The following is a 27743-nucleotide window of genomic DNA, read 5'->3' as shown; positions in this document are numbered from 1 at the left end:
ATTTCACCATAGAAAACTGAAACGTAGATGAAACAATGACTTTCATATTTTCAATCTACAAAAACAATTGTTTTTTGTTTAAAAAGTTAAGATCGCATATCATCTTTCTCTCACTAACTTCCATCTCCTTTGGGTCACCGATCACCAAATACGACTTGCTACCATAAATTTCCTTCCTATCTCGTCTCCAAACATGCAACACGTCAAACCACCACCATCGCTCCATTCATCTTTAACCCAGAAGCCATCGTTGTTACGTCTGCAAATCTGCAACATTCCAATCCACATGTGCAAGGCTGCAAGTAGAGCTATTGATCACGTATATTTTTTGGGTTTCAAGTCAATCGGGTAATTTATGTTTGAATATGTAACTGATACCCAACGTGAATTACATATCAGTTATTAGGATTTTGGGTAGGCTCGGTTATTTAGACAGATACCTGAACAGAGCTAAGAAAAAATCAAACCATTTCAGCAAGGGAAACCTCTAAACATCAGGTACTCCAAGATGCATCTTACTTAATTTATCCCTACTATTTTAAATCAAAAAGGAAAGCTATATTCAATGGTATTGAAATCACATATTTAGACCATTAAATTCAATTTTGTAGTATAAGTTAACTTACGCCTAAAGATAACTTAACTTGAGCGCTTTAAATGACTATTAGTGATCCACATCATTGATTTTAAATTAACCTACTTGAAGCACTAGTAGCACATATAGATTATTATTTAATTAACAAAAATTGTTACAGAGCCTAATTCCACAAGTTCTTTCCAACATTCACTAATTTACAAACTAAAATGGTATATATCAATTTAGAAAGCAAAAGTTGAAGAGTTAAATGCCAATTTTAAAACCAAAGCCATGTCTATATAAATTACATTGCAACATTTAAAAATTTCAAGACAGAATTTTAAATTTTTTAAAGAAAACCATACAACTTAAGCTATTAACAAATTCTAAAAGCATTATAACATTGGTAACCAATTTGTAAGAAACCTATATGAGTTTGGAAGAAACTAAAATACCAAAGTGAGGTAAAGAGACAAACATGACACCAAAAACTTACCATGAATGAGCATTGGCTGAAGCAATTGGAGTACATAGAGTAATAGACCTTCAATTCTTCAATGTTCCATAATTAGTCCCTGGAGTAGTGAAGTACATCAGGTATTCGGGTATACTCGCTTCTAAACTTTCCTACCCGAAACCCAAATTATAATTACAACGGGTTAAGAGATTACCCAATATAGCTTACCCAAAACTCGATTAATACAACCCAGTCTACCCGAATCATAAATGGTTCAGCTGATTTATTCAGGTATTGGTTTTTTCAACACCCCTAGCTGCAAGTCCAACTCAGGAGGAAATTAAACATGTGTATCTATTTTCTCCACATTAGAGCCATAATTTCTTAATCTTTTTAAATGAAAAACATAAGTTGTTTATCAGCAGACACTTTTTCCTTACAGTTGTACATGTAAACTTCATTTCTTCATCTTTAAAGTTTTCAAGTTTTGTAAATGACTCAAAGGCACTTGAAAGACTACTTGTATCATCAACATAAAACAATCCCACCAACATCAACATACAACCATTGAAATGAATTCAAATAATTTGTTGGAACAAAAATATTAGGTTTCTCATTTCCAGAAAACACTCCAACAACTTCATACATCATTTTATCCTCTTCATGTAGACGTGTAATAGTTCACACTTACTTTTCATAGTTGTTCTTATAAATCACTAATTTTGAAAAAAAAGATGAAGATGTAAGAGTAGATCAGGAAAATAAATTTATGATACCGATTAACACAAAATCGAATCTTGTTAGTAGACTAACTCACTTGTGTCGTAGATAAGGGTGACAACTAATAATTTAAAAAGATTGATATATCTTGAATGAAACCGATTTTGGGTTAGGGTTCTTGAGATACCACAATCGTTGAGTTATTGAGAGAAGGAAAGAGAGGTACCATCAAGTAAAAAAACCTGGTGCATGTGTAATCAAAGTCTGTCATGTTCCTGTGTGTCACAAAACCGCTACCATTACCATCCACACCTTTGGATTTTCGGCGAAGGTTGGGTCGACAAACATCACCTTCTATTATTTTAAATGAAAGTCAATAAATCCTCCGAGACCTACAAAGAACCTTCAATATCAAAATCCAAATCCACGAAAGGGAAATCAATAACTACGAAAAAGATAAGAAGAAAAAAGTGAAATGGGTACCACATCAACCGGTGATTTGGTGAGAAAATGTGAAGCTTTAGATCCAAAATTGGATCGATTTCACCAAAATGGTTTATCTTTCTTTTGCCGATTGACCAGTCTGATCTTTTAGATTTTGTTTGCTTCCCCATTTTTCTTTCAATGTTACAATTGGTATTGAGTTCGCGGCAACAGGCAGAAGAAGCCGATGGAGAGGGTGGGTGGGAGGTCGGAGGGACAAATCACTGGAGAGAGAAGAAGATTGAATAGCAAAGATAGTGGAAACAAAGGATTATAACCGTCCATAAAACCAACATGTAAAATCTCAATTTTATCCTTCCGTGTAAACTTTTAAATTACCATAATATAACAATTACTATTATTCTAATATTACACTTGTCTTCTCCTTATTGGTTATTTTTATTTTCACAAATTACTTATATTTTTACATGAACCTACTTTTATATATTATTCTAATATTACACTTGTCTTCTCCTTATTGGTTATTTTTATTTTCACAAATTACTTATATTTTTACATGAACCTACTTTTATATATATATATATATATATATATATATATATATATATATATATATATATAAATTGTAGTTGTTAGTAGTTTAAAAAAAATCAAACCAATGAAATAAAGAGAGATGGGGCGGGGTAGCCTCCCCTCACTCTGATCCCGCAACGCCCGTGTTGTGTTCCGGCTACGGTTTCGTACCCCACACCACCTTCCCCGCTACACTCCGCTCGGCCTTATCTACGAGCAAGCGCCACAACCTATCATATCTTCTTAGACTCCTTCATACAACCACACACTCAAACAAAGAAGAGATACGTTTTACATTGAATGACATACTACAAATGAAAGAAGAGATACGTTTTACATTGAATGACATACTACAAATGACTGAGATATAACGATTTTATGATCTTACGTCTGTTTATATTGCATATTCTTTTAGTGGTTGCACTATAATGCAAAGAATAAAAATTAGATTTTTTTTTACTCTTATAAGACAAAATCGAGTAGTGGCTCGGGACACCCCGGGACACTTAATAGATCTGCCCCTGTCACTAGATATATTTTTTTTCTTTCCTCTTGCTCAAAGCATAAGAAAGAAATATTAATAGAAAAGTAGATTATTTTGTGGGTTTATAATGTGTATCCTAACTTACCAAAATATGGATCCGCCTCTAACATCATTTTACTCTGACAAACAAATAAAACAAGTAATAATTATTGTAGAAAACATGTATTAATTTAAAAAAAAAGATATATATATATATATATATATATATATATATATATATATATATATATATATATATATATATATATATATATATATATATATATATAGATTGATATTTAGATTAACATAAAGTCATAAACGACCTTTAGGAACATAAAGAACAAATAAGATAAAAGAGCAAAATCTAATCTTATTTATATTCCTTTGTGTATTAAACTAACATTCTTTTTTTTTGGAAACGGCTAAACAGTTTTATAAATGGGCATCACCTAGCAAGAAGCTAGATGAGTACAAATAAATAAAAGGAAAATGGACGTGTATCAGACAAGCAAAAGGGGACATCCCCAATCCAACCACCTAATGACACCCATAGAACCCTATGTTTCAACTAACATTCAATCTTACACATTTGGTATTGCCCATTTTAATGCGAACCGTTGACATCCCCACTCCTTTCTGACCTTCGTTTTAACCCAATTGATCTTTAAGTATCCCTTAATCAATGCAACGAGCAATGGTGTATAGTTCTTTAATTTAATATTCAAACTTGCATTGAACTTTTATTTAGGAAAATAAATATTAGGAAATGGACAACACGTTTTATGGCGGAGAAGCCTCCGCCTCCACCATGCAATCGTTGTCTGGTTCGCTCCATGACCGTGGTCGCAGACCAAACTTGTGGAACACCGCCATTTCCAGAGCCTCATACACCATATGCTTATCCAAAAACCTATCCCAAACCCCACTCACAATGCAGTAATTTTTATACGGCGGCGTGTGGTGACCGACGTGATGTGATGGGGATAACAACACTCCGGCGTCTTGTAGCGCCACCACTATTGGTGGCAGCTTGCTCTTTGTTCCATGAGCCCAAGCATGGAACTGCTGGCTAAACATGACGCACCCACTAGCCACCCCCAGAAACCCCATCACCACAGGTTGATGATGGTAGATCAGATTAATCGGTAGCATTGTAAATGTTACACCACCTGCTAACAGATGTAAGTTATTCGCAACCTGACGCTTAGTAATTTTCCAAGGCCACTTATGGTGGCCCAGAGCCATGTCACATTGCGCACCGATTAACGGAGTTGAGGCATCGCCATAATTATCAATGCCCCAATGGTATATACCGGTAGCAAGATCTGAAAACAAGTAGCCGGCGAATCCAGATAAGATGGGTTCGAGCCAGATGTGTGAGTCGATTGATCCGATGATGGAATTGGCTAAGGACAGGACTACTGTTGTGGATCCGGTGGCCAACCATGCGCGATGAAGCCAAGTCGATTTGAGGCTTGGGTCGACATCGAGTTTGGGTTGAGTAATGACCGGCGTTGTGTTGGCGACGAGTTTTTGGAGTTTAGGCCTAGTGTTTGGTGGTGTTGCCGTGCAATAGACACGGCGGTTGCGGTGGTGGTGATGGTGACCGGTTGTAGCAGCAGCATGTTGGAGGTGGTGGTGTTGCGGTAAGATGGACATTATCACCGTATTCGGATTTGAGTTGGAAGTTGCTAGGTGGAACCGTCGAAGGCGGAAGCCAAGGGTGGACCGTGGATGGAAATAAACTGTGGAAGGTTATCAAATATATATACTAGGCGAGTAAATACTCTATGTCTCTATGTAAAATTTCAGAACTTCATTATATTCTAAAAAGTTATTACTTTATATTTTCTCTCTTGACATTTCTACATGTTTTATAAATGTTTTTATAAAAATCATTAACATGCTATAGTCTATTATCATTAAATAGCAACATTATCTTATCAATAAAACTATTAAGTTTTATATTTATTTAAAAAAACGATAACTTTTTGTATCTATTTCTCCTGAAAAACATTGTGGTCTTAAAAGTAATATTAATAATAATAATAATAATAATAATAATAATAATATTACTACTATTAATAGTAATTGTCTTTATTTCTAGTTTTGATTCGTTTTTTTTATTGGTTATTATGGTCAAATATAAACAAGAAATAAAGTGAAATTATGATATAAAAAAATCCAGATATCTAATAAATCCACATATTTATGAAAGTTTAAAAGTAATTTATATTTCCCTTAAATTAAGAAATAGACATTTGCATTTTTGTGGCATTAATCTTCAAATCCGAAATTTCTTCCCACGTGATATTACTGTATGTGTTCATCATCTTCTTAGTTCATTATGCATTTGAGGGACACTACTAAAAACATAGGTACAGGGACGGAAAGCCGAAGAAAACTGGTCGTAAAAAGAACCTTGGTCGCTTAATGGTCAGCGACCGATTACCGACGGATTTCGACAGATCGGCGAGCGATTCGCTCGTCACAAATGCTCATGAAACCAATTGATTTTGTCGTAGTTTCCTCGCTAATTGTCCTCACGAATTTGTCACTGATTACCGTCACGAGATCGTTGGTGTTAGCGATGGAACATGTAATCGCGCTTCTAGTACTCTCTCGATGTTAGGGTAGAGCTAGTACCAACCGACGACGAAGAGTGGAGGCTGATTTAGAGAGTGAGTTGTGGACAATCTCATTTTCGCGGGGAGAAGAAGTTTATCTCCTTTAGAGGAACTTGGTTAACTTTTTTAGTGGGACCGGGGGTGGGGGTGGGGTTAAGTTCTAAGTAGTGAGAAAATAAATATCAACGACATATTGGGTTATTTTTTCAAGAAACAAGTAGTAAGGGATTAGTTTATCGTTTATCCCTCTTAATTCTGTCTCTAAATTAGCTAGGAATTTTGTACGTAGTTGATTCTGTTGTTGATACATCAATTTCTCGTAGTGAATTGACATTGATCATCAAACCCTAACTTTCTTCCCACACGATATCAGTTTATATGTTTATCATCTTCTTTGTTAATCATCTTTGCATTTTATGGATACTGAAACATCGACGCATCGTATAATCGTCAAGAATTTCATTACATATTGATCCATGTTTTTTTATTAGATTATCTAACGTCCCAAAATTTAAAACCAAAAATTTCGTTTTCATAATATTAGAACCATCAACCAAAACGTGTTCATAAAACCATAAAGGAAAATCAGAGTATGTTAATCAATCATATCAATACATCAGAGTCAAATAAAACGGAAATCGTGGTGTGTGTGATGCGATCATCCCGAGCTCTTCCCCTTCGATCCAGAAGTACCTAAAGCGTAAATTGAAAATCGTAAGCACGGAGCTTAGTGAGTTTCCCCAGAATGGAATATACCTTCCTTCATATTCTAATGTGATATAATCACATTTTAGCATGTAGCATTTCTAGCTACTAAATTCTTTAACAACGAGCGCGATGCTATTGATCGCATTGATTTCAATCTTCTGACTTAAGTCAGATGTTACATCGAACTTGGTTCTCTGAACCACGTAACAAACTCATCGTAGTTGGACTCAATTTGATATGACCACTAGGGTCGGAATAACAATCATCTCATTAGTCATTACCGAAACAATGGTAACGACATACTCGAATAAAACGAGATCAATTTGTAGCTTCTTGGTAACCTTGTGACTTTCCCTGATCCAAGTGTGAGTCATGTGCTTCCAGTAGTATAGATCTCTACTACTATTCACACCTACTCATACTCGTCCCAAGTATTGTCTCGCAGTCCCCAAGTCCTAAAATCACAAAACAATTTAACACATACGAATGCGTCCAATTAATCATAAAATTTTTCCTAGACTCTACTAGGACTTCTTCCATGCGTATCTTCAATCATCAATTCTACTTCAACTCGGTTGGTGATGGAAATTCCAGACGATGGGACAACTTCAAGAATTACACCAATCGTTCCATCATCCTGCCAATCGAAGGTGTACTTCAGACGTACCGTACTCCTTTAAATGTTCCGTTATTTTATCAGACACATTCTAAAGGCAAGATACCACTCTTACGATATCTTCCGATAGGTGTCATTCACTATCATAAACCTTTCATTTCCTCCATTTACTCAATTCTCTACGAGTCTTCACCATAACGTTTTGTACACCCAAGCAGACGTTCGGTGTACCGGGCGAGAATTTAAGATAGGAAAGCATTATTTACGATAGACGTATAAATCTCCTTATCACTCCGAAACGTTTACATGCTAGTTCTAATATCGTAGTCATACGCTTAGAATCCTGAACACATAAGGTTTCCAGATCCGGTCGGCAACATACCATAGATCCGAACAAATAATATCATATATGGAAAACATATAACGTTTAGCACATAAAAGCATTTTAGGCATCTTTCCTAAAATATACTAGTGCTCGTGTCTTAAAATATGGTAGACACTCATCTCACGATCATCACTTAGCATTCTAAGTTTAAGTCTAGAAATCCTACAAATTCCTAGTTCGCTTAAACTAATGCTCTGATACCAACTGTGACATCCCCAAATTTCTCGGCCAGAAAAGACCGATTTAGTTTATGCTTTTAAAATAAAATCAGAGTAATTTTCCAAAAGATGTTGCGGAATTTGTTCCCAGAAAAATATGATAAATACGTTATCAAAGTATTTCCGAAGAAATGTATTTTTATTCATATTAAAACATTTGGGATGTCATCGTCAATATAGACCAAAAGCATAAACAGAACTTACATTCATTTACACTAGTGATTTACATCTCCTTTAATCTCTCAGTATAAAGCAGCTTCGTATCGATACCTGTGATACAAATAAACTGAGTGGGTCAGGCTTGGGAGCCTGGTGAGCATATAGGGTTTTCAACCCACAATAAATAAATTTATTATGTTTAAACATCAATCAATCAACCCAATTTCCCATCCCCGTTATCTTCTTTATTCTTAAGGATCTACCCTAAGAATCATCTTATCATTCATTCCTAAGGATTCATCCAAATGAATAGGCACGAAGTCACATCGTCGCCAGGGTTTATACAACATGCAAAACGCCTTGTTCCCGAGTTTTTTTTAAATTCATTAAAAGAAAGGGAAGGAAAATATTGACGGAAGGAAAGGGAGGGGAAGGAAAATTTCTTTATTCCGTGTTCCCGAGTTCGAAGGAAATGAAAGGAAAATTTTAAGTTTATGTGTTCCCGAGTTAGGAGGGAAAAGAAAAGAAAATTAAAAAGATTACAATTATACCCCTATTTACACATTATGTTTATAACATATAAACAATATGAATCAACTAAAGTGGGAATCAAAATCAATCAAAAACTTTTTAATCAAACAACCAAACTAATGAAATAAACTTAAGTCAACAAAGTAAAACTAGAAAATCAAAATTCCAACTTTACAAATGAAGTCCAATGCAAACTACTATAAAAAAAAACCATAAAACTTCAAGATATGATTCACTTTTTAGCTCCATCCATCATCTTTCTTAGAAATATCTTCCTCATCTTCATTGAAGAACTAAAAATTGTCCTAGCATCGGCTTGATTACGCGACAAATATATGAAAGCATCTGCAAATTCATCGACATCCAACCCCATCAACTCCAATTCTTTCTCGATTTCTTCACCGATATAGTCACGAGATTTCTTCCCTTCCTTCATAACATCAACGATTTTTTTAAATGTTTGCACAATAGTGTGTTCAAAAGTTTCTGGTTGTGCTTGAGGTTGAGGTTGAATTTGAGGTTCAGGTTCAGGTTCAACTACTACTTCATCTTCATCTTGAAGTTTTCTTTCTAGTTTTCTTTTTTTACTTTTTAGCTTCTTGGATTTTGAACTACCATCGGGTGAAACATCCATTCCTGACACTACTTGAATGTCCTCATCATCATCTTTGTATTCTTTATCCAGAATTACCTCATTATTTGCCATTAGGTTATCCACATCAGCAACTTTTTCTATTTTAATTTCTGTGGATTTGCTTAACCGGGCATTTTTTTCTTTTGCTGTTTCCGCTTTTGATCCCGATGCTCTATCATCTGCAAATAACATCACCAACTGATCATAGTTTGAAATTTTTTTGGTCCTATATGCAGCTGCGTCAGGGTTTTCTTGTTTATAAACAAACCCAAAAATTAATTAGTAAAGTTAGTGGTACAAAAAAAATATATAACAATAAATCAAATGTAAAACCAACACGTACAGTAATTAATTGTTCCCATACTTCCTCCTCTGCTTCAATGTATTTTGTGTGAGAATTCCAGGCGAACCCACTCAACGAAGTACCCCGATACATATCATACCATTTACTAAAATTACCTTTTAAGGTTTTCATTCGGTTTTTTATTTGATCTTTTGTAATAGGTCTGTTAAACTCTTTAGTCATCCCTACAATCATGTTCGCATATGCTTGTGAAGTGAATGTACCATGCACTCGATTACCTAGTTAATCTTCCTTTACCAAAGCTTCAACGAGAGCATTATCCATATGATCTGTCCATGTCAAATTTTCTTTTTTCACTACACTTCCATCAGCTGCTCTTTTGGTCATGATTGCTCTGTACATACAAAGATAGTATAACGAACCATATATTGTTAAACAAAAATTGGACAAATATATACAAAAAAAGAGGGCTCATAATATAAATATCACCATCAAAAAATCAAGTTGCAAATATCATTACAAAAATAAACTAAAATAACTTAATAAACTAAAACTGACAAATTATTGATCTACTATAAAACTAAGTAGACATATTTATTTCATTGTTTGGTTTCAACAAGTAATCATTCCATATTTGAGTTGTAATAGTGTTCCTCAATTCCTCAGCCCCGTCACTACGCAAACGTCCGTTATTAACATCATGTCTCACTTGTTGTGGTTGTTCATCCAACACCTCTTGTAAGACTTCATATTCAAGTTTTTTGTCACGATCTTCGTCTAGTAAAAATTGTGTAAGATACAACATGCCACAAAAATGTCCGATTGTGTGTCACACGAGTAAAAAGGTTCTTGTGTACTTCTAATGATTGGGAACCTTCTTTTTAGAACACCAAATGCTCGTTCTATCGCGTTACGTAAAGAAGCATGTCGAAGATTGAACAACTCTCTTGCATTCACTGGGGGGTGAGCAGAATACTCTTTCAAATGATACCTGACACCTCTATATGGTGTCATTAGTTCAATTGTATGAGGCAAACCAGCGTCTACCAAACAATATCGGCCTATAAATAACATGTAATTAGTTTTCTAATAAGATAATGCACACAAAATTAAAGTAGTTAACAAAAATTACCCCTAGGAGTTAGTAGCTTATCGTCTCTTTTAAGTGCATCTTTCACTATCCTTGAGTCTGAGGCAGTGCCCTCCCACCCAGTTAAAACGTACGTAAACTTCAAATCAAATGAACATGCGGCTAAGACATTTATGGTAGGGTAACCCTTGCAACCACGATATCTAGGGGCATCTCTATTAGGTACTTTTACACGAACATGTGTCCCGTCAATTGCCCCTACACAATTCTTGAAGTAGGGATAAAATCTCTTTTTCTCTTGAATTTCTTTCGGGACAACATCACCTTTAGGTTGTTGAATGTAGTAACTTTCTAATGCTACAACCGCACGAAGAACTTTATGGAAGCACCTACTTGTTGTAGACTTAGCGCGCCCATACATGAAAGAGACCATTGTGTTTCTCATATCGTTTCCTACGATGTGCAGAAACCTTGCAACATGTTCTTCAACAGACATTCGTTGCGTAGGTCGCAGTCCACCATCACATCGTAAGATAGTACACAACTTTCTAAAAGCATGCTCGCTCACACGAATAAGTTCACGACATTTCCCACCTTTTAACAATTTGTGTAATAGTCGTTCTCGTTCAAGTTGACGCTTTAACATTTCTTCCTTACTTAGTATACTATGATTAATTTTTTTCGAAAGTCTACGATGTAATATAATGGCCATGAACATCAGAGTAACCACTAGCTTTCGTCTTGTTTCTCCATCATCATCTTGGCTGGCCATGACACTTTCCTAATCCTATAATTGGGTATATTTCCAACGTAAATTGCCGTAATAAAAAAATGCTATAATATATTAGGAACCGAATTGTGTAAACAGGGTTGAAAAAAAACCAAAAACTTTAGCTATTGCAAATAAAATATTTCAATTATCTAAGCTACATGACACCTATGGTTTAGCTATTGGAAGAAAATATTTCAATAATGATGTCAATTATTAATGTATTATCAATTATGTAGAAGTTTTTGTGTTATCTTGTGTAGTTGATGTCAAGCTTTACTTTTGATGTGAAAATGAGGATCTATAAGTTAAGTTTTAACTTTAAAATATTGAGCAATGTACCCCAAAATATTGAGCAGTTTTTTTATCCAAATAGAAAAAGAAACAAATTTTTGGATTTAAATATAGCTGTAAAAAAAACACTTAAGCAGATGTGAATGCAAGCAAGTTATTCGATCAATTCCATGCATGCACACAAACAAATTTGATAGGGTAAGTAACTAAGTATTAAAGAATCAAATATATGTTTTGTTTTTATTCCTAAGTTTCTTCAATAACTACTTTATAACAAAACCGGGCAAAAAAAAATTGCAAGAAATCAAAAGTATATTCACAGATTGTCCTTGTGTACAGCAGGAAAACATGAATCTTGTTCTTTGTCACAACTAACTCGTCTAAGATAAACAAAAAGTGGTGTGGGTTTTGTGATTTATGTTATAAATCTTAATCATGCGATTGAGTTATATGTCCATCAATTAAATAAAGATCAAACACAGTGAAGTTATGTTTCTAAACAGAAAAAGAAAAAAAAACACACACACTTCACATGGCAGCCATACTCGTGGTTGCATACAGAAGATGAAGAAGAAGAAAACATACCTGATTGATTATAGGGTATGGAGAGAAGTTACTTGAGCAAGACGATGGGCAAACCACAGAAAACCAATATGCGATTGACAAGGAAGATGAAAAAAACGATAGAGGAATGAAGAAAACGATATGCGGCTACGTGATTTATTAAATAGGGTTGAGGGTATAATGGTCCATAATAAGATCAATGCAAGATACGTTCCAAGTTTCTTCCCGTTTCCGCCCAATTTGGGAGGAAAATGTGGAAGGAAAATATGCCTCCATTTTCCTTTCCTTCCCCTCACTTTCCTTCCGTCAATTAAACTCAGGAACGCGAGTTTCCTTCGACATCCCTCACTTTCTCTCCATATCCCTCCGTTTCTCTCCTTAAGTGGAAGTCGGGAACAAGGCTTAAGTCCATAGCTACCAGGGTTTTTACAACATGTGCTAAATCCATAGCTCTCATTTATCGACAATATTATTCACAGGAATCCACCTGTAATACATGTCAATGGGTTTTTAGAGTACATCTGATGAACATATAGTTCACACACCTACAGGTTGTGAACCTGCCAGTGTTCCATGGACCGTCTAGAATAGTTCATGGTTGTCATCCATACTCTGCTAGATGACGGGGCCATCGCTTGGGTCATCGCTTCTCACCATATTTTACCACTCGTATATCATCGCTCATCTTTCATCTCTCATCATTTATCTCATCATTTTATCACACATCAACTTATTTCACCTACCCATGTTATACCCAACATATTTGTAGATAAAATATATATACATTTTAAATCATTTTAAACATGTATAAAACATTCTTTCATCTACCCATGTTTTGCCCAACATATTTGTAGATATAAAGTACATATACAGTTTAAAACCTGTATACAACAATCATTCACATCTATCTCAAATAAACAAACAACATATATACACATAGCATGTATTTTATATAAAATACTTCATATCTATGTGTAAGGTGAAAGTGACTATACACTCACATGATTTAACGATAATCGGGCAGCACTTCGTTTCCTAAAACGATCGTTTCCGATGAAACCGGAAGCTTTAATGAAAAACCGAGCTCTGTCAGGGTTGAGCTTTAAAACCGAAAAGATAAATTTCTCGGGCTCTTCGGGACGTGTTTCGGGTGTTGAAAATAATACCGGGGCTTCGGGGGAAGTGGCAATAGCTAAAATATGGATTTAGGGGGTAAAAGTGGCAATTTCCTAAAATTATCCGGGAAATCTCGCAGGCACTATTTATAGCGAAGAGCCTCGGATCCGAAGCAAGGGGGAAGAAGCACGTGGCAACTGCTGCGAGGCTCGGACGCAAGGTGGCTCGGATGCGAAGCGAACAGGTGGCTGGTGCGAGGGTGAGACACGAATGTGAGGAGTGGGAGGCGCGTCGGAAGCTCGCATGCGAAACATGGCTCGCTTCGGACACACCACGTATGCGACACGCGTCGGATTTCTACCGGACCACACTTCAGACTCGTCATATGATCGGACATGGGGCGGGTGACTCACCGAGATCGGACCTTATCCATGCGAGGTGACGTGGCCGAACCCCAGCCATGCGAAATTCCTCGGTTTTAGCATTTTTCTCGAATTTTGTGTCCCAAACTTCTAAAATCCATAACTTTCGCATACGAGCTCCATTTTTGACGTTCTTTATATGCACGCGTAGGTAAAATTATGCTCTACAACTTTTGTTTAGACTCTGTCGGCTAATTTTGACTTTAATTTTAATATTATTATTTTTAACAGACCGGGACAGGAAAATCCGTTAAAAATTCATATCTTCATCCGACGTCCGTTTTCGTCTGTCTTTTTACCGTTGTACTACTATTGACGAGACCTTTGATTCTCGTTTAGGTTGTGTCGGATAAAAATCACTCGATCTGAAATTCGAGTTTTTAGCTATCTACTGCTAAGCTGAAACTTAGAAAAATCATAACTTCCTCATACGAAGTCAGATTTGGGCGTTCATTTTATGCACGCTCTCAGTTTAACGAACACTACAACTTTCATTTAGATCACCAAGGCTAAAAATTAGTTTATCAAAAACTCACTTTTTACGTCATTCGGCGCCGTGCCGGTTTTGTCGCGAAACTTTGACGGGTCATAACTTCTTCATTATAACTCGGATTTCAGCGTTCTTTATATGTACGTAATCCTTGTAACATATACTACAACTTAGTTAAGATTACTACTTCTAAATAATCTTCCATCAAAAAGTCATTTTTGACGCTCATTGTCCTTAAATTGACTAGCCCGAATCTGCGGGCGTTACAATTATCTCCCCCTTAGGATGATTACGTCCCGGAATCATCAACGAAATAAGTCTGGTATAATGATTCCATACGTCATCTTTCCATCCTAAGTAATAACTATAATCTATATGTTTCTTCGAACGAGTATCTAACTCTTGGACTTCTTGACTGCAGACGGTGCTCAAATTTTGCACCTGCTTTCTATCTTATGTTAAACTCAAAATTATGACCTTCAAGTCACAATCTCGATCCTTACTGGAGAATCTTACTTCTTATTAAACAGACTTAACTTAAGAAAAGTTCTTTACTTCAATTATCATAACAGACCGATGGGTCATGTTCTAATGACCTCTCATCGTATGATGCAACGCTTAGACTCAAGTCTCTTAGAGTCAAATTCCAGAATGAAATATACCTTCCTTCATATTCTAATGTGATATAATCACGTTTTAGCATGTAGCATTTCTAGCTATTAAATTCTTTAACAACGAGCGCGATGCTATTGATCGCATTGATTTCAATCTTCTGACTTAAGTCAGATGTTACATCGAACTTGGTTCTCTGAACCACGTAACAAACTCATCGTAGTTGAACTCAATTTGATATGACCACTAGGGTCGGAATAACAACCATCTCATTAGTCATTACCGAAACAATGGTAACGACATACTCGAATAAAACGAGATCAATTTGTAGCTTCTTGGTAACCTTGTGACTTTCCCTGATCCAAGTGTGAGTCCTGTGCTTCCAGTAGTATAGATCTCTACTACTATTCACACCTACTCATACTCGTCCCAAGTATTGTCTCGCAGTCCCCAAGTCCTAAAATCACAAAACAATTTAACACATACGAATGCGTACAATTAATCATAAAAATTTTCCTAGACTCTACTAGGACTTCTTCCATGCGTATCTTCAATCATCAATTCTACTTCAACTCGGTTGGTGATGGAAATTCCAAACGATGGGACAACTTCAAGAATTACACCAATCGTTCCATCATCCTGCCAATCGAAGGTGTACTTCAGACGTACCGTAATCCTTTAAACGTTCAGTTATTTTATCAGACACATTCTAAAGGCAAGATACCACTCTTACGATATCTTCCGATAGGTGTCATTCACTATCATAAACCTTTCATTTCCTCCATTTACTCAATTCTCTACGAGTCTTCACCATAACGTTTTGTATACCCAAGCAGACGTTCGGTGTACCGGGCGAGAATTTAAGATATGAAAGCTTTATTTACGATAGACGTATAAATCTCCTTATCACTCCGATACGTTTACATGCTAGTTCTAATATCGTAATCATACGCTTAGAATCCTGAACACATAAGGTTTCCAGATCCGGTCGGCAACAAACCATAGATCCGAACAAATAATATCATATATGGAAAACATATAACATTTAGCACATAAAAGCATTTTAGGCATCTTTCCTAAAATATACTAGTGCTCGTGTCTTAAAATATGGTAGACACTCATCTCACGATCATCACTTAGCATTCTAAGTTTAAGTCTAGAAATCCTACAAATTCCTAGTTCGCTTAAACTAATGCTCTGATACCAACTGTGACATCCCCAAATCTCGGCCAGAAAAGACCGATTTAGTTTATGCTTTTAAAATAAAATCAGAGTAATTTTCCAAAAGATGTTGCGGAATTTGTTCCCAGAAAAATATGATATAAACGTTATCAAAGCATTTCCGAAGAAATGTATTTTTATTCATATTAAAACATTTGGGATGTCATCGTCAATATAGACCAAAAGCATAAACAGAACTTACATTCATTTACACTAGTGATTTACATCTCCTTTAATCTCTCAGTGTAAAGCAGCTTCGTATCGATACCTGTGATACAAATAAACTGAGTGGGTCAGGCTTGGGAGCCTGGTGAGCATATAGGGTTTTCAACCCACAATAAATAAATTTATTATGTTTAAACATCAATCAATCAACCCAATTTCTCATCCCCATTATCTTCTTTATTCTTAAGGATCTACCCTAAGAATCATCTTATCATTCATTCCTAAGGATTCATCCTAAGGAATAGGCACGAAGTCACATCGTCGCCAGAGTTTATACAACATGCACTAAGTCCATAGCTACCAGGGTTTTTACAACATGTGCTAAATCCATAGCTCTCATTTATCGACAATATTATTCACAGGAATCCACCTGCAATACATGTCAATTGGTTTTTAGAGTACATCTGATGAACATATAGTTCACACACCTACAGGTTGTGAACCTGCCAGTGTTCCATGGACCGTCTAGAATAGTTCATGGTTGTCATCCATACTCTGCTAGATGACGGGGCCATCGCTTGGGTCATCGCTTCTCACCATATTTTACCACTCGTATATCATCGCTCATCTTTCATCTCTCATCATTTATCTCATCATTTTATCACACATCAACTTATTTCACCTACCCATGTTATACCCAACATATTTGTAGATAAAATATATATACATTTTAAATCATTTTAAACATGTATAAAACATTCTTTCATCTACCTATGTTTTACCCAACATATTTGTAAATATAAAATACATATACAGCTTAAAACCTGTATAAAACAATCATTCAACATCTATCTCAAATAAACAAACAACATATATACACATAGCACATATTTTATATAAAATACTTCATATCTATGTGTAAGGTGAAAGTGACTATACACTCACATGATTTAACGATAATCGGGCAGCACTTCGTTTCCTAAAACGATCGTTTCCGATGAAACCGGAAGCTTTAATGAAAAACCGGGCTCTGTCAGGGTTGAGCTTTAAAACCGAAAAGAAAAATTTCTCGGACTCTTCGGGACGTGTTTCGGGTGTTGAAAATAATACCGAGGCTTCGGGGGAAGTGGAAATAGCTAAAATATGGATTTAGGGGGTAAAAGTGGCAATTTCATAAAATTATCCGGGAAATCTCGCAGGCACTATTTATAGGGAAGAGCCTGAGATCCGAAGCAAGGGGGAAGAAGCACGTGGCAACTGCTGCGAGGCTCGGACGCAAGGTGGCTCGGATGCGAAGTGAACAGGTGGCTGGTGCGAGGGTGAGACACGGATGTGAGGAGTGGGAGGCGCGTCGGAAGCTCGCATGCGAAACATGGCTCGCTTCGGACACACCACGTATGCGACACGCGTCGGATTTCTACCGGACCACACTTCAGACTCGTCATATGATCGGACACGGGGCGGGTGACTCACCGAGATCGGACCTTATCCATGCGAGGTGACGTGGCCGAACCCCAGCCATGCGAAATTCCTCGGTTTTAGCATTTTTCTCGAATTTTGTGTCCCAAACTTCTAAAATCCATAACTTTCGCATACGAGCTCCATTTTTGACGTTCTTTATATGCACACGTAGGTAAAATTATGCTCTACAACTTTTGTTTAGACTCTGTCGGCTAATTTTGACTTTAATTTTAATATTATTATTTTTAACAGACCGGGACAGGAAAATCCGTTAAAAATTCATAACTTCTTCATCCGACGTCCGTTTTCGTCTGTCTTTTTGACGTTGTACTACTATTGACGAGACCTTCGATTCTCGTTTAGGTTGTGTCGGATAAAAATCACTCGATCTAAAATTCGAGTTTTTAGCTGTCTACTGTTAAGCTGAAACTTAGAAAAATCATAACTTCCTCATACGAAGTCAGATTTGGGCGTTCTTTTTATGCACGCTCTCGGTTTAACGAACACTACAACTTTCATTTAGATCACCAAGGATAAAAAGTAGTTGATCAAAAACTCACTTTTTACGTCATTCGGCGCCGTGCCGGTTTTGTCGCGAAACTTCGACGGGTCATAACTTATTCGTTATAACTCGGATTTCAGCGTTCTTTATATGTACATAATCCTTGAAACATATACTACAACTTAGTTAAGATTACTCCTTCTAAATGATCTTCCATCAAAAAGTCATTTTTGACGCTCATTGTCCTTAAACTGACTAGCCCGAATTTGCGGGCGTTACATACATATAGCAAACATACACACATAGGGATGAGCATATGGACCGGGGAACCGGTTGGAATTGGTACCGTAACCGGATCCCGATGGAACCGGTCGGGCCGGGACCGAGACGATATTCTTATGGATTTTTGGAACTAGGAACTGGTAGAACCGACAAAAACTGGTAGGACCGGCAAAAATCGGAACCGTATGTTGCTATTTTTCGAGGATCGATTCCAACATTTGAATACAAAGCAAGAACTGGTAGAACCGGTGGTCCGGTTCGGTTCCTATTTTCCACCAAGTTCGGTTCCCGGGCCGGTTCCGGTTCGGGTCGATTCCAGCCGGGTCGGTTCCTTTTCTCATCCTAGGCACACATACATATAACACATACAACAGGACTCACAAAGACTGCAAGCACATAACATATCCTAGTGTCCTATAGTATAGTGAGCAAACTCACCTCAATCTTCTTTCAGTCAAACAAATGATCGACTGCTGTATCAAAAAATCCCATCGCTAATCAATCAAACAAAACCCCAATTAATAATTGGGCCATAAACCATAACTGGGAATCTAGTTCATTTGTCCAACACCCAGGGTAAAAGACCATTTTGCCTTTCCCTCACTTGGCCCAATAACTGAGGGCCAACCCAATGGCACCAAAAGCCCAATATAGCCAAAATTCCTAAATGATACCCAAAGCTCATTATGGGCCCAAATCCAAGAAGGCCCAAAGCCTAACAATGACCCAAGGTCAGAAATACTAGTGGCCCACCAAGGCCCAAAACCCTAATAGTCCAAATATAGCCCAAACCACAAAAGTCCACGAAAGTCAACAACTGTTGACTACGCCCAACGTACTCAGACTTACGCTATAACATTCTGTTTAAAATAAATAAATAATAAACCCTAAAACCCCAAGATGTATTTTATATATATTTATTTTATTTTAGCCCTTCATCCTTAATAAGTTATCAGTGTTAGCCATAGGAGTTAAATGTTATAATTTCTGGAATTTGGGTTCTATTTTGGAACAATTGGACTTGAAATGTAAAGAGTTTCGTGGAGTAGGGGTTGTTTGGTAAATTATGGACTTGAATTGAAAAAGATTGGGGAAGTAGGGACTAAAAGTGGAAATTTGGCATAAGATTGAAGTTGGAGGCGGGTTAAGACCCGTCACCCCTCTTGGCCTTCAGGTAGACACGCCTCAAACCCTAAACCTAAATCCTATCTTCAGCCGCCACCTTATCTCTTCAACTTCCAACCGCCACCGCCACCACTGAAGCCCGAGGCTATCGCTGTCGACGAAGACATGAGTGGAAAGCTAACACCGTGACTGTGGAGAGGCCGGAAGAACGAAGGACCGTGGTTGTCTCTGTTTCTTTTCTCGGTTAAGAGCCGCGCCACCTCTCCATCTCCATTTCTTTTCTGCTGCTACGTCGCCACCGCCGCTCCGACGGCTGTTTCGTTTGCCGCCATCTCTTCCTACTGCCACACGCCACCAAGAGGGTGGATGAGTTTGGGTGCGTGTTTCAAGTTGGAACTCGTGTTTATGTGTGTGTTGCTGCTGCAAGCCGTGAGGTGGTGGCTGCCACCTCCTTCCGCCATCTGCCACCCTTTTGGTGGCTGTATTGGGCATTCGTTTTATTCTTTTTGGTGCTAGTGTGTGTGTGATGTAGGAAATTTTATATGTGCTTGTATTGTTGGATTTATCACTTGAAACCGCTACAGCCGTCGTGTGTGCGTGGCTGCCGCCTCAGACCGCCGCCGGCCACCACTGCCCGAGGTGGCAGTGGGTGGTGCCCGACTTATTACATATTAAAATTTTCCTAAGCATCTAACCTTAGTCCAAGTGGCACGTGTTGGGTTGGAAACCCTAATTAGGGTTTAGAAAACTATAATGTCAAGAAAACCCTAGTTTTGGAGTTATGGTCGGGACCCACGTTCAAACCGATAATTAAACTTTAAATAAGACTCAATAATGCTCCAGAATTAACTTAATGCAACATTGGACTTAATGAATTAAGTCCTTAAGGGGTTACGTGTGGAACACTAACCCTAATTATGATTTTATGTGGAAAACCCTAGAATCGGGGAGCTCTATTTTGGACAATGATCGGGCACGTAATTGGGCTATTGATTGGATTATTATTACACCTGAGAATGACTAAGTCAAACCTTAATCAATCCTACCCTTAGGTGATTAAGTCCTTAATGGGTTAAGTGTTCTGACTTAACCCTAATCGTCATTTTTTGTGGAACCCTAATTGTCATTTCATGTGAGGTAGTCACTGTTGCAAGTGACTATTGTTGGATTAGTGTCTAAGCCCGTAACCATATTTGGTAAGTACTTGACCCGGTTGTGCATGGTCCTTTTGGGTTGCCTTCGCCAAAGCAACTTGACTGGAGAAATAATAGAGAAAGAGATTATTATGGTTTATTAATATATTATATGAATAATATATTAAAAGAGAAATCATATTTATTTAGTTAACATTGGTCGAGAATTAATTTAGAATTAATTTTGTGATCAAAAGAAGTTAATTGAACTAGGGGGACCGAACTGTAATTATGTGATAGTTGCAAAGTAGGGCAAAGGATGCCCTATATGATAGGGTGGACGAATTCAAGGGGATAAGGCCTTAGAATTCGTCCATGATAAGGTTTCTAGGGTTATCCTTTGGGCTGCTTGGTGGCTAAGCAACCAGATAAGGATAAGGACTGAAACTCTAATTCCTACACCTATATAAAGACCCCTTGGCATAAGAAATTTGGCCACTTGATACCTAGGGTTCCTAGAGCCGAATTTCATACCTCCCCTCTCTCTCTCTCTCTCTCTCTCTCTTGCCTCTCCATTTGCTCTTGGTGTTTGTGAGCCATTAGAGGTACTACACTTGTGGTATTTGCTTTCAAAGACAAGAAGATTCAAGGTACAAGTTGTTATTACAACATAACAACAAGAGGTATGTATTCCATTCTCCTTTATGATTTTCGAAATTACCTAGGAGCATGTTAGGTTTCTTTTGTGTTCATAATGTAGTATAACTAATAGTGAAAACATAGATCCGTATCTAGGGTTGCATGCACACATAAGATTGTTTGTATAAAACCCATCAGTGGTATCAGAGCTTTTTGGTTTTGTTTTCAATTAGATTTTATACAAAAGTATGATTTTGACATATTAGGGTTTATAGCAAATAAACCCTAAGGGCTTGATTTTCGAAATTAGGGTTCCTAAAGCCTAGATTTTGAAATTTTGATAGGGTTTCCCAAACCCTTTCCTTAGCCTCCAAGATTTCGAATTTTAGGGTTATCCAACCCTAGGGTTTTCGAAATTGCCTCCTCCCCAAGATAAGATTCCTAAATTTTAGGGATTTGGATAATGCCATACCTTGTAATTATCCCTTTAATTGTTTAATATGGTAATTAAAGATTTTGAATTATCCCATCCCAATTTTCGAATTTTAGAGGATTTAAGGGATTAGGTTAAATTAATTGTTAATTTAATAGATAATCCTTCAAGATTTGATAATTCAAATTAATTGTTTAATTTTGGGATAATTATTAAATCAAAGTTTTAATATTTAAAATTTCAAATTAAAAGATTTTAATTTTCAGAAATTTTAAATTTGATTAAAACCCTAATGATTTGAAATGTTTCAAAACTTGCCCTCAAGTTTTGGAATTTAAATTTTAATTAAAAGTTTAATTTTAAAATGTTAAATTCTAAAACCCTAATTTTTGAAAAGTTCAAATTGTACCCTTATGGTTTTATTAAATTAATTAAGTGTATAATTAAAAGAGAGTTAATAAATCCATAATGATATGGTTTACATTTAATTAAATTAAAAGTGTAAAATTAGACCACATAGTATTTTAAAAGTGTAAAATACACCCTTATACTATATATAAAATTAAAAGTCTAATATTATATTTGTATAACTCAAATGTCAGCCTTACCGTTAGTAGGCCTCATTCACGAAGCTGGTCTATAAGGGGTGTTTAAGGAAGCGGCCTGTAAAATGACCACCATTGGGTATCCACTCTTACCCACCGCACTCTTGACTAGTGGAGGGTCGTTAGCCGAACGAGTAGGATAGGGCAAACCCTTTCCATTAAAAGTATAATGAGTTATAAAGTAACTAAATGTTTTATAAAATTCCCAAATCTTAGTTACTTTAGGCAAAAGTGAATTTGATGCAATTCCATGAAATTACACTTTGTACCCTTGCTAAGACGTTAGTGGAGCGTGTGTGGTTAACCAGCACACTAAATGGGTTCTAAGCAAAGGTAGCGAAGGGTGACTTGATGTTTGTCATAGTTCGGTGGAGCGTGTATGGTTAACCGGCACATCGAATAGGTGACTGTAACATTGGGGGCACCATGTATATTTGAATGGTTATTCACACCCTGTTTTGTGATCCTCGACATCCCAGTCACAAATCGAGGGGCATATCGAGATTTAAACATGCCATTGAAAAGTTCAATGAATCTCAAAGGATCTAAGAGTTTTCAATACATTTAAAATTTAATCTCTTTTTCGTTTTTCATAGTGGAAAATTAGTGAATCGTCATTCACTTACCTTCAAATGTTCAGCAATTTGGGTTACGGCATCCCTCTCCCAAGTTGTAGAGTATTGTGTTGGGTCCTAGCCTTAATATCTCATTTGGGTGTTTTATTAAGGACTCAATCAACTAACTTGAATTTCTCCCTTTTTGTAGATGTCAATGTCTGACAACTATGGTCTTCCTGAATCCGTTGGAAAAAGGTTTCAACATGAAGATGATGTTCCACGATTGGATTGTGGAAATGGAAATCATGCTTCACTTCCTCCACCTCCTCCTATTGTTCTCCCCAACCCACAAGTTCAAAGGCTTGAAAAGTTCAAGCTCACTCAAGCCCTTTTAGCAAGTAAACATGAAGAAGGAAAGTCAGTGTGTGCACACGTATTAGAGATGAAGTCACACATTGACATGTTAAGAATGTTGGGAGTCGTTGTCTGTGAGAAGCTAGCTGTTGATTGGGTTCTTCCATCGCTTCCTGACTCATATAGTGAGTTCGTAAAAGAGTACTATATGATGGAACACGACGTGACCCTCATCGATCTCACCTATTTGGTTGTTGCTGCTGAATCAACAATGATTTGGCGCACTGGAAAAGCAAAGTTGATTGGTGGATCTGCCTTCCAAACCTCCATGGACATAGGCAATGTCAACTAAAGGCATGCCATGGTCAAAAAGTTTGATCATAAGAGAAAGGCAAAGTCTGAGGTAGTTCCGTGTGCTGTTCCAAAAGAGTCAATTTGCTTTTATTGCCAAGAGAAGGGGCATTGGAGACGAAGCTGCCCTGTCTATCTGAGAGATCTAAGAGATGGGAGAGTCAAGACGTATGGCTCTACTTCAGGTAAAATCCATTAACTAACTCTATAAGTTCCTATTTTGATTCTTGATACAGTATGTGATAAGATTACATTTTTGATGTTTTGTAGAATCGAAGAAAAGAAAGGAAGCTTAAAGGAAGAAGTGAGCTGAGTATGTTCGCGAAGAAATGGATTTCGATCGCATGGATTCGAAGATCGGATTTTTGAGCTGCTACTTTTAGAGTTATGATAGATTGCTTAGGAATATGTAATAGTGTAGTTTTTCATTTGAATTTCATTGTAAGGACAAGTTTTTCCGCACCTTTTATAAATAAAATAAATTTTGGTTTTGTCTTATTTATATATTTCCTTAAAATGGCATGTATGAAAAATTGACGTTTGTATATTTCTAGTTTTAGCAATGTTGAAATGGATATGATTCTTAGTTATATTATTTGTGGTAATGTCGAGAATTTACCAAATAAGGAAAGATCTTGTCACCCGAGTTTCAATTGGAAAAAAAACTTGGAATCGTACAACTTGTATTGTATGATGAATGAGAACCTTCATATTTGGAAAATTAAGACTAATTCCTTGACAAAGAGTCAAGTGAAGGACTAAGAGAACTAGTACATAATGTTGTGAACTAGTTAAATCCACCACAAAGAAGAATAACATTATTCGTCATGATTTACTAAAAGTCTAGTAAAGGTGATTATACTTACAAGATTAAGTGTAATTCTGAATCATTGAAAAGTTTCAATGAATGGCAGAACGAATAAGAAGAATCAATGAAGGCAAAAAGATAAAAGGTTTCTCCCATCTAAGAAGAAGGGAGAGTACTTTTGTATCATGTTTTATGATCGTCTTGGTAATCATAGGAACCATATTACAATTCATCCTCTAAGGACACCTTAGTGTACTAGTTTGGCTAAGAAGAGGAATCGAGAATTGTTGTAGTGGTTAAGTTAGTAAGATGTATCGTACTTCCTTCCAAAATCAAGTCTTAGAGTTATACTCGAAGATTGTGACTTGAGTGACATAATCTTAAGTAGGAATGTTCTTACACTTGCACATTTTGGTAAGTTGTGATGTCTTAAATAAGACAAAGGCCAACTACTACCAAATTGTGTGTAGGTTTTGTTTTGATATAGAAACACACTAACTCTTGAATATTTGTTTTGTCAAGAAATGTTTCTTGATAAGAGAATCTAATATGTCCAGAGGTCAGTGGGAGTCTAAAGATCTTGAAAAGGTTCAAGAACTAATCGAGAGTAAACCTATTAAACACTAGCACACGACTTGAGGATTGTAACCTATCGTGTTGACATATTCTTGTTTCTGTGCCATTCCAGTTTGGTCAACTATGCATATGAGTTTTACGAGTTCTCAATAGACTGCATAAGGCAAGCACCTTGTTCGATGAAAGTACATTGACTGGCATAGGTGAGCTGCTAAATAATTTGGAAGCAATTGTGGGACCCTTGATGGCAAGAAATCAAGTATGAACAAGTTCTGTCCATAAGAGATTGGATTTGTCACAAACATTATCTTATGATTATGGTTATGACAAATTCGCATGGATAGGAACACATGCACCATAAAATCTAAGTATCATAAGGTTTCTCTCCTTCATGAAAATGATCGTGAAGAAACGCTTTCACTAAGAGAGATTTTAAGAAGATAGCGATTATGTAAATTGCATTCTCGAATTCGATTATGATTACGACATCTCTCTTCATAGTTCGAATTGTGAGATTTGGCGATTAGTCTGAACATTCGGAACTTAGTTCTGAATTAGTTTAGACACACATGTGAGCTGTCTAAGGAAAGTTGTATGAGTTTGAGAACCTTAGATAAAGGCTTATCGAAGCACATCATATTGGAAATATGAACTTTAGAAGTTAATAAGTATTGTCTTCCAGAAGTCCGACTGTTTTCTAATACGTGTCAAAGCTAGTGGGAGCATAAATGTTATGCTGGAATGGATAAAATCATCATGTTAGTGGGAGCATGATTATTATTTTAAGTATTGCAAGTTGGCAATATTAATTATAGAAAAACAAAAGTTTCACTTTGCAAAGTTGCAGGGGTTGAAAAGTTGTTTTTGCTACAATTAAGGGAGAGAATGTTATACTTCGTTTCCAATCTTAAAGCTTAGATCAAGAAATTTTAATTGAATTTAGTCAAGGATATACTTATTGCATTCTCAAAGTTCGATTATGATTACGACATCCCTCTTCATTGTTCGAATTTTGAGAACACGACAAATAGGAACATTATGACAGTATTATAGCAAGAAGCTGATAAAGTATCACGTTTTTCATTATGAATCGTATCCCATACGCTTCGGGTATAGGATCGATTGCATATGCTATAATATTCGACCGTTCTAAAAATTTTCCAAATGCCTAGGGCATTTAAAGGGAAAAAGGGAATAGAACCGGATTTGACTAAAATAATTAAACAACTGTTAAGGACAATCTAAAGATTGGTCACTTGCGGACAATTGGAAGTATAGTCATAGATAGACCATATTGGCATTATTATGAATAGATAAGATTCTATTAAGAATGAGTTGTCATATGGCAAATATGGAAATGTTTCCTTATTGGGAGTTGGACGTTAAGAATCTATGTCTAGATTAGAAACTTCTATGCAAGAAGGATGTTCAAAGGAATGTACTTTGAATGTGAGACTTCATGACTATGGAATTGTCTTGTAACAATCTCCAATAGAGCACTTTGTAATTTCATTGGAAAAATCTTGGTGACTTTGGCGCTGTGATATTACGAAAGGACCGTTGCATAAAATGTTAGAATCTAACATATTCTAGTAGTGGCGAGAATTTGTATTCTTACACTAATTGATTAGGATTAGGAACTGTGAAATGAGCATCATTGGAAATGTGTTCATTTGATCTATTTTACGAAGTTAGGACCATAGGAAAACATAGCGTGCATGCTAAGAGCATGGGACAACTGTTGTTGTAAGAAGTTGATTAACCGAAACTACAAATAATGAGTAATCAATATGGTGATTAAATAAAAGGTGTTTTATTTATACTCAAAAGTTTGGGGCCATATGGGATTAGTATTATTCTTGTGTTTCAGTTTGCATGTTTTGACTTCCCGAATAATAAGATTATTCAAACCCTCCACAGTCGCTCATACTTTGGAAGTAAGTATGAAAGAAGACTGTCATGAATCCGTCTGTAGATTGACTAAAAAGTTTAGACATAGCACAAGTTTGCTGCAGAGTTCATGAGTGCTGCTATAAGATTAGAGTATTGGATTAAACCAACGCTCACTTGGATCGCATCATGGATTTTATCACGAGTGATTGGTGAGACGGTAATATCTTATATTCTTGAAACCGAGATGTGTGAGTTGTATCTTGCGAGTCGGTTACACATTGACAATATGTAAACGCACCAGTAACTTGGTGTTATAAAACGTATTGTTGTGTGTGATTCGGTGAGTGAGTACAAGCGAGCATTGAGTCGAAGTTTATCCGTTCCTTTTACCCAAAGTGGGATAAAAGCGATATCTGTGGGCCCCTCGATGATTTAGTGATGACACCCTAAGCGCTTGGCCAAGCCGGGACTAAGTTGATATGTTCAACTGTAGTCTGTTGTCAGTCGTCATAAATCGGAAATCGGGAAACAACACGTGAACAGAGAGTATGATTAAAATCCATGTCTCAGTTCATACGATATCTAGAATGGAGGAATATATGATCCCTTATCTAAAGGACAGGTTACTGATAAGATCCGAGTTCGACAGCGTCTTTAAGAGCTACGATTGCTAATCGGATTGTACTTGCATTTATAGTTACTAGACTTATCCAAGTGGGAGACTGTTGGATTAGTGTCTAAGCCCGTAACCATATTTGGTAAGTACTTGACCCGGTTGTGCATGGTCCTTTTGGGTTGCCTT

At 36.6% G+C, this 27743-nt stretch overlaps 1 pseudogene; it reads right to left on the bottom strand.

Annotated features, from left to right (window-relative positions):
• Nucleotides 1-3649: 3649 nt before the first annotated feature.
• Nucleotides 3650-5059, bottom strand: LOC145112961 (fatty acid desaturase 4-like 2, chloroplastic pseudogene; annotated as a pseudogene).
• Between the last annotated feature and the right edge of the window lie 22684 nt (nt 5060-27743).

This window comes from Lactuca virosa, chromosome 5, assembly GCF_052849685.1.
Source record: "Lactuca virosa cultivar CGN04683 chromosome 5, Lactuca_virosa_CGN04683_v6, whole genome shotgun sequence".
Taxonomy (NCBI): domain Eukaryota; kingdom Viridiplantae; phylum Streptophyta; class Magnoliopsida; order Asterales; family Asteraceae; genus Lactuca; species Lactuca virosa.
This window is presented reverse-complemented; position numbering and strand designations above follow the sequence as displayed.